The sequence below is a fragment of the Petaurus breviceps genome, unplaced genomic scaffold (genome assembly GCF_028583685.1).
Source record: "Petaurus breviceps papuanus isolate PSGF00001 unplaced genomic scaffold, PetGlider_PUasm1.0 90702, whole genome shotgun sequence".
NCBI lineage: Eukaryota > Metazoa > Chordata > Mammalia > Diprotodontia > Petauridae > Petaurus > Petaurus breviceps.
In genome coordinates this window covers 8,611,977-8,619,545 of record NW_027187317.1, presented here as the reverse complement: position 1 = coordinate 8,619,545, position 7,569 = coordinate 8,611,977, and the positions used below count along the sequence as shown (strand labels likewise).

At 39.1% G+C, this 7,569-nt stretch overlaps 1 protein-coding gene across 4 annotated transcripts in view; it reads left to right on the top strand.

Annotated features, from left to right (window-relative positions):
• Window positions 1-7,569, top strand: part of KCNK2 (potassium two pore domain channel subfamily K member 2) — a 280,559-nt gene that overhangs the window by 56,230 nt on the left and 216,760 nt on the right. The gene's annotated exons all lie outside the window — the stretch shown is intronic.

Sequence of the window (7,569 nt, the reverse complement as noted above, 5' to 3'; positions counted from 1 at the left end):
CTTTCTTTCTTTCTTTCTTTCTTTCTTTCTTTCTTTCTTTCTTTCTTCCTTTCTTTCTTTCACCTCAGATTCATTATGCGTTTGATTTTGAATTAAATTATGGTTGTTGCATGTTCAGGAACCTTTTACTGTTGCCAGATTTTTCATGACCCCCTATGGGGTCACTACCCACAGTTTAGGAAGAATTGGACTTTATAGAACCTTTCTAAATGGGTACATATACCTTCTTCCACTGGTGTGGTGCTTCTCCTGTTCTCCACGATCTTTTAAATATCACTGACAATGTCTCAGCAGTGACATCCTCCATCTTTTCCAACATTTCTGAGGATGTGGTTCATGATGGCCAGGGAACTCGAACTCATCAAGAGCAGTTACCATGCTCACCCCATACCATCTAAGTTAGAGGATGAGGGCTTTTTGGTACCTCCCTATTTAAACTTTTCTTCTGAGAAAGCTTCATTGCTCCTCATTGTCATTAGGATAGATGACATAATCAGCTGTTGGCATTTAACACCCTTCATAATCTGGTTCTAGTCTTTCTTCCCAGGCTGATTTTGCATAATTCTTGCACTCTGCATTCCAGCCAAAATTGCACCACTGCTGTTCCTTACATACAACACTCCATTGCCCACCTCTGTGCAGGCTATTGCCTATGCCTGAAATGTTTTTTCTTTTCTCCTATGTCTTTTTTATTTTTTAGTTCTCTTCAAGCCTCAGCCTAAGGGCTGGCTGCTTCAAGAGGCTAATGCTCTGTCAAACTAATTTTGTATTTGTTTTGTCTGCATACTAGAGGTTGGAGAACTGACATTCTGTGATTTGTAGTTCAGAAGGAAAAGAATTCCCTTTTAGCAGTAAGAGCTATTTGGGACTGCCATGATCTTTAATCTGAAGGTACACTTGAGCATTTCCTAAAGATCTTAAAGGGACATATTGTGTGTATGTGTGTGTGTGTGAGAGAGAGAGACAGACAGACAGACAGACAAACAGACTAGAGAAAGAGAAATAAGAAGGAGAGGGGACCTCAAGAACTCAGCAGCAGCAGTAGTAGCAGTAGCAATGAAATTCAGTCTCCTCAGCCATGCCCAGGGTTTAATGAGCTGAGCTGGAAAGAATTAGAGATACAGAGGCTATAGACTGAAAGAGAAACTGACTCAAATGAGAAAGAAAAAGGAAGGCTGAGCTGTGGCAGAGAAAGAGATCCAGGAAGGTTATTGACAGCCTACAGAATCATCTCCAAGTAGAAAATTGGGACTAAGGTGTGGCTAAGTGGCACAGTGAATAGAGCACTGGCCCTGAAGTCAGGAGGACCTCAGTTCAAATCCGGCCTCTCAGACACTTAACACTTACTAACCATGTGAGCTTGGGTAAGTCACTTAACCCCAATTGCCCTGCCTTCCCCCCTCCAAAAAGCAAAAAAGGAAAAAAAAAGAAAAAAATTGGGGCTAAAGTTACCAAGGTACCCATTGTACTCATTGTTTCAAAGAACATATATCATTCATTACACACACACACACACAATATTTATCAGCATTCTCTCTTCCCTTTATACCTGGAGATTTAACCAGTAATATCCTATTACAAGTAGCTTTAAAAATTGTTTAAGCAGTTCCCCATGATTCCCTTCTATGCTGCTTTATGGTATTTATTCCAAACAGAAAATTAAGAGTACAATCATTATAGCTCAGAGCCCCCTAGTTATGAAAATTTCTAACATTTAAGCAGATTCCTCTCTCCATCCCCAATGAACATTTATGCTTTCCCTAGCTAACCCCTCACCTCTTTATGTTTGAGGAAAAATTCAGGATACAGGACACTCAGAAGCAGTTGAAGAATATTGGAGTTTCTATTACTGGACAGACATGGGGAGATGAGCACTTGCTTTGTGGGAGACAATGGGTCAAGGACTGGTTTTACATGGACAAGCAATTGGGTGTGGGGGTAGGTGAGGAAGGCATCTGCTCAGAGGCAAGGTGTGGGCTGAGACAGATTTTAAGTGAACATGGCTTCTGAGGATACTTAAATGGAAATTCTGTGGATAAATCCACCATTTAAGGAAGTACCCACAGAGTCATGGGCTGAACTGAATTTCAAAGGATGGGATAGTGGAAAAGGGGCAGATTTTTCAGTTTTTGAAGAACTGAGTATGATGTCTGGTAGCTGTACCTCATAAAACTTTGAGACTGTATAGCTATATTGCTATGAATCTAGATATACATATATAAAGATATCTATACATGTATACTTGAATATATACAACACATTAATAGACACTTATATGAGTGTATACTTCCATGTATATGAACATTTATGTATACATATTTACATATGTATACCATATGTGTATAGATAATATATGTATACATATATATCACTGCATGGCTATGTGTATATAGAAGTATAGAATGTATATGTGTGTGTGTACCTAGACTGAATTAATGCTGGAACATAAAGTCTTTGAAATTAGGTACTGTTTTCCCTTTGTATTTGTATCTTCAGTGCCAGACATATAATAAATGCTTAATGAATGTTTGTCAGTTGGTTTATTAGAAGGGAGCAGAGGCTGGGATACAGGAGACTTCAAGCCAGGTATGGTTCTTACTGAGAAGAATGGAGAATAACCTGGTAATTCATGGATGATCGTAGAAAGGCTCAGGATGGGGGAGAGTGAATATTAAGGGAAGGGAGGTAGTTACTGAGTAAGGTGGCAGAGAGGGCCTGGAAGTGGCAATGGAAGCAAGAAGTATGCCAGCTCCTCCCCTTGACTCCTTGAGTCAGTAGCGTGAAAGTGAATTTAGCCTCAAACTGGGTGCCAGAAGATGGATTTTCAGAAGAAAATGAAAACAGAATGAACGTGAAAAGAAGAGACTTAGGATGAAGGGAGAATTTATTAATATCAAAAGAATATTCCAGAGAATATAGTAGAAAGGGAGAAAATGGAAGATAAGGATTCAAGGGAGCTTGGGCTAAACTGCATCTGGATGAAAGTGTACAGGAGAAGTAGCAAGGGAAAGGGATTTTCACCTAGACAGAAGGTGGCTCTGATTCATAGGAATTAGAGGAGCTAATTGGGAACTTGCCAGCTGTAGTGCACGGGGAGTACCAAGAATAGAGAGGCTAAATTGGCTTCAAACTTCTAATTAGAGCCTTGAGTCGGTGTCTCTTCAGGTTTTGGTTTTAAGGCAGAGACCCTAAGACAGATTACAGCAGGGGAGAGAGGTTGTTTGTTTGACAGACACCATATCAACTCATCATAATAATGGGCAAACATTTGAGTGACTTCTCTGTGCAGGATATGGTGCCTTGCAGTAGTCCAAGGAAGAGGTGAGAGATGTAATCCGGTCCCTTAGAGTTTTTCTATGAGGAAGGCTGACAGTCTATTGCCTTCCTTGATAATGCACCAGCTGATCTTGGGGCTTTTCTAAGCTTTGGCCAATAAAAATATTAAGGCGCTGAGAGAGGGGAGATGGATGAGGGGTAGGGCTGAACTTGGAAAATAGGTTTCTTTCTTCCCCTCCTTACCCTAGTCATAGTGGGTTAGATAAAAGAGATTAGTTGTTCGTCCTCACCAATGGCCCACACTGTTACTTATGTATTTTTTGGGGGGCGGGGGGGCAGGTGGGGAGGGAAGGGATTTACAAAGCTGAATAGATTAATTTCTTTTGCTTCAGGGCTTTTTCTGGTGGTCTGGTATGCAGGTTCTATTCCAAAGTGTGGAGAATCAGGGCAGTGACAAGGCAGCTAACAAGATGTCTGTCTTTTAGATTTGACAGTATAGGCCAGATGGGACTGTTACATGCAGTCTAGTTTAGTACTTTGGGGCTGACTAGATATTAGTGGTTTAAGTTTAGCAGTTTTCTCAATGTATTACCCTTGATGTTTTGTAGGTGTTTATATCCTTTATTTCTGCCAATTATGCATGGCTGCCCTTTCCTTACTCTTACCCCACTAATCTTCTGAATTTACTTTACCTGGATTGTGGCTGCTATCTTCTCTGGTTCTAAAGAAATGGCCCTTTCTAAGGATCCAAGGTGGATACAATGATGTCTCCTTAGGTTTTAGATAATGGAAAAGAACCATATATCTTAGTCCCGCTATATTAAGCTCAAATATAATTGATCCCTGGATGCATATTGAGTCAGGAAACCTCAAATTAAAATAATGTTATATTGTGTTTTAATTTAATTTGTTAAACATTTCTTAATTACCTTTTAATCTGGTTTTGCAGTTTGATATCTCTGTTTTGTTGATCAGTTCTTTTGAGAGCTCATTTGCAGATTTAAGGTGCTTAACTGTTCCTGATCCCCTAATTGAAAGGACTTTCCTGTCTCAGTGGGAGTCTGCTCATCTTTTCATAGACCTTTGGAAACTTCTAATGTCTCTTGCAGGTCAAACGACATTTCCTCCAAATCACCTGCCAGTAGTATGGTGATACAAGGGGTGGAAGGAGCATAGGGTAAAAACTGAAGGTGAAAAGTTTGAATGGAAAAGGAGTCTCAATAATATTGACATGGCAGGCAGAAAGGTAGACTGATCATTGCATTGCTAGTAAATCTAATAATGAAGGTAGTAGTCCATGATAGAGTCAGTTCTCCTTGATTTACCATTGGATTGGAAAAGGTAGGCAATGAATCAGTGAACTTTAACCTGGTGGGTAGTGAGCTGGAACAAACAAAATTATAACACAAATTGAGGACATGGATTGAATGTGATGCATGGTGGGAAGCTGTATGGCTGGAAGATATCCTTAAGGAATAACCCAACTATTCTGAGGACAGTGGCAGGAGTTAGTACAGACAATAAAATGAATTTTTTTAAAGAATATCCATCATGATCAGCGTGGACATATACTTTAGGATGTTCAGAATTCTGTGATGATGCCATCCAAGGTCACTGAGAGTCTAGTAGTGACTGCAAAAATCCAAGTTTGTTATTCTATAGGGATCCACTCTACAAGCTGCTATCACACCGAAAACATTATTAGCCAAATAATCAATTATTCAACAAGCATTTATAAACTGTTTATATGTACCAGGTGTTCTGCTAGGACTGGAGATACAAAGACAGCCATTTCTGACCTCAAGGAGTTTATATTACATAAACTGGGTGAGACAGCACATACACATGTATATATAATAAAAAAAATACAATATAATTTAGGGAGAGAAGTCGTTAGCTCCTGAGATCAGGAAAGACTTCAAGGAGAAAGTTCTTGTTCTAAGTTTTGAAGGAAAATAAAGATTCTGAGAAATGAAGGTATGGAGGGGATAAATTTCAGGCATGGGGCCAGCCTGAGCTGAAATGTTTTATGTTGGGAATGAGGCCAGTTTGACTTGAACAAAGTTTGTAAGAGGGTAAATAAAGTACCTCCTCTCAGGGTTGTTGTGAAGATCAAATGAGGTGATATACGCAAAGTGCTTTCCAAATGTTAGAACACCATACAAATGCTATCCATAATAATTATTATCGAAGGATAAGTGCATCTGGAAAATAGGTTGGAGCCAAGTTTTGAGGTGCTTTAAATGCCAAGTAGAGGAGTTTGGATTTCATCCTAGTGATAGTAGGGAACCACTATTGCTTTTTGAACAAGTTAGCGACATGGTCAGACCAAGGAAAGGTCATTCACATTTGAAGAGAGAATAGCCATCCACTCTTTTAGGGGGAGTCATTCCTGTTTTTATGGGAGGCAGTTGGGCCTGGGTGTATGAAATCCTGTGCCTGTTGATATCAAATCAGCTCTATGATATCTGATCAGGGTGGAGCAGCTTCCTCATCCCCAGAACATAGTATTGGTCAAATAGGTCACTATAGGTGAGATGAGGGTGGGATGGGACACGGGGAAAATTCTAGTTGATTGTGAAAAACTGTAACAAACAAAATTTAAAATAGTAAACTAGTTGAAAAAGAGTGCCTATCTCATTTATCACTGGTTTAACTTTTGTACGTGTTGGAGATGGTCCAGATTTTAATGGTGAGACTAGACTACTGTTGGGCTGTGGACCTTTCCAAGCCTTAAACACTATCTTAAATGCTAGCAGATGTTCTCCTTAATCCTTTTTTTACTGCTGCTATCATTTGTGAAAAATATACCCAGAGACTAGCTACCTCGGGAGAAGTGCTTACTTGGAATAGAGCTATATTGAATGTATCTTTATCTACCAGAAATGGCTTCTGATGATCTGAGAATATTATGACTGAAAAAGTTTCAAGGGAAATGGTGAATTGGCATTTTAGTTCCCTAATGGACATTTCTGCTTTAGACCCACAAAAAAGTGTTTAGGTGCCTAAATCTGTGTTGGGTATAGTTAGGACAAGATTTCTTGCTCAATGAATTATCATAGTGTGGAGGTTCCTCTGAACTCTCAAAGTCTATGAACATAGTAAGAAATGAGGGAGGGAGGGAGAAAGGGAGGGAGAAACAGAAAGAGAGTAGGGGGAGAATGACAATGATCATTTCACTAAGGTCTTGGAGGAGGTAAGAAAAGAAGTCAACTATTTGTTAGCTTGGGGAAAATAGAGATGTCTGTTGTCTTCTTAGATAGGTAATATGTAACAGAGAACATCTCAAGAATTATCAAAATAGATTACAACTGCCCACTTCTGTTGATTGATCCACATGGGCACAAGTGACATTTTCAGAAGGAAAATAGCAATTTTAGAAGGAAGATAATGATAGCAATATAGATTCTAGGATAACAAATTGTATATGCCATAAGGACAAAGGTTGTGTTTCATTTTTGCCAGCCAAAGACATGGGAGGCATAAGAGAAAAATAAATTAGGGAAGTGAACAACTGGTTAAGAAGGTGGTATCTAAGGATAAATGGAGTTTGGATTGGGTATGTTATAGTCACCATTTCTTTATATGGGTTGGACCACATGTTCATTAAGGTCTCTTCCAACTCTAAAATGCTATGATCGTGTGATTTCTTGAGACTGAGGATAAGGTTTACTGGGATAATGAATAGGGACAAGAGGGAAGGAGGAGAGAATGATGTTGAGATATTTGGAGGAATGAATGAAGGGTTTGAAGGATTCAGTCATCATGGTGAAATCTTCTGTGATCCTGTGATGTAAACACTGAGTAACTCCCTAGGGTTTTGGAGCTATCCTAATTATGTATCTAAGGTCATTTAGATGTATTCTCTTTAACCACAAAGGGATGAAGTAGTAGCAAAAGAAGGAAATTAGTGAGAGGCATATTTGGACCAAATGTCAGGAAAGAATTAGAGACAGAAATATCTCAAAATGGAATGGTTGAAAGGAGGCCGTTTTCTTTCATTTGAGATATTTGAATCTTGGTCACATATTATCTCTGTTGTCCAAAACCCAACCTAAGTATGGAGAAGCTCACTGCCAACAGATTGGCTTGCATGTTAATCCATGAAAATCCCAAATGAGAATTTCCAAAAATTTCCCAAAATTAACATTTAATTGCAAATTAAAACTTCCTGAACAAATGGTTCTGGTACACACATAGGAAGACATTTTTTTTTTTAACAATATGATATGCTAGGCAGAATCCCATGTCACTCAGGTAACCTCCTGGTTATGGTTCGACAGACCCTGAAAC